Source organism: Sinocyclocheilus grahami, unplaced genomic scaffold (genome assembly GCF_001515645.1).
Source record: "Sinocyclocheilus grahami isolate Dianchi unplaced genomic scaffold, SAMN03320097.WGS_v1.1 scaffold11.1, whole genome shotgun sequence".
Classification (NCBI taxonomy): domain Eukaryota; kingdom Metazoa; phylum Chordata; class Actinopteri; order Cypriniformes; family Cyprinidae; genus Sinocyclocheilus; species Sinocyclocheilus grahami.
In genome coordinates, this window is record NW_015505190.1 from 1,054,593 (window position 1) to 1,055,606 (window position 1,014).

The following is a 1,014-nucleotide window of genomic DNA, read 5'->3' on the forward strand; positions in this document are numbered from 1 at the left end:
AATAATTCAAAGCAATAAAACATTTATTTGGCACATCAGAGTATAAAGTAATATATTTCACTATTGAGTGCTGTGAAATACCTTATTGAGGAGTCAAAATTTCTAAAACATAGCACATTGGATTAATAATTTTTTTGTAATGCAGAACATTCTTGTTTATCTATTTTACTTAAAATTACCAGAATGACTGACAAACACCATGGTTACTGTAAATGAAAATGTACTGTATTTCAAAGGTTTGTCACTTGTTTTAGGTTACAATGAACCTCAATGAGGTTGGCTCATTATTAGCTCATCAAGGTTTTGGAAATTTTGTGCGTATTAATATACATTAATTGTGTGTTAAAGCTGTCATATGATGTTGCTAAAAATAACATTATTTGGTGTAATGAAATGTGTTTATGCGGATTAAGGTTCAGTAAACACATTATTTTCCACATACTGTACATTATTGTTTCTCCTCTATGCCCCGACCTTTCTGAAACGCGTCGATTTTTACAAAGCTCATCGTTCTGAAAAGCGAGGTGTGCTCAGATTGGCCAGCTATCCAGTGTGTTGTGATTGGCCGAATACCTCAAGCGTGTGACGGAAATGTTATGCCCTTTACCATATTGTGAATGCCGTGTCTCGGCTGGAGCGAAGAAACAAAAACATTCAAACCCATTATAAACGAGGCATTTGTTGCATCCAGTGGTGTAAATACAACTTAACCACTGATTTCTAGTCATGTCCTCTTTTGGAAGGCCAAACAAAGTAGTTTCGCTTTCACAACGAAACACAGCGTCACACACGGCGGGCTAGAGTGAGCGGAGGCCGGAGGACTAGCGTGAGCAGAGGCCGGCTTGAGTCAGTGGCGGCGGGCGCTGGGCGGGCTTGCGGCAACCACATGTGGCGACCACGGGCTGGACTCCGCTTCGTCCATGGTGAAAGCCGATCCGGCAATCCACAGCGCGAAGTTGATGTATTTCCTCAGCGACCAGCATGGATCAGCTCTAGGCATGACAAAGCGGATAT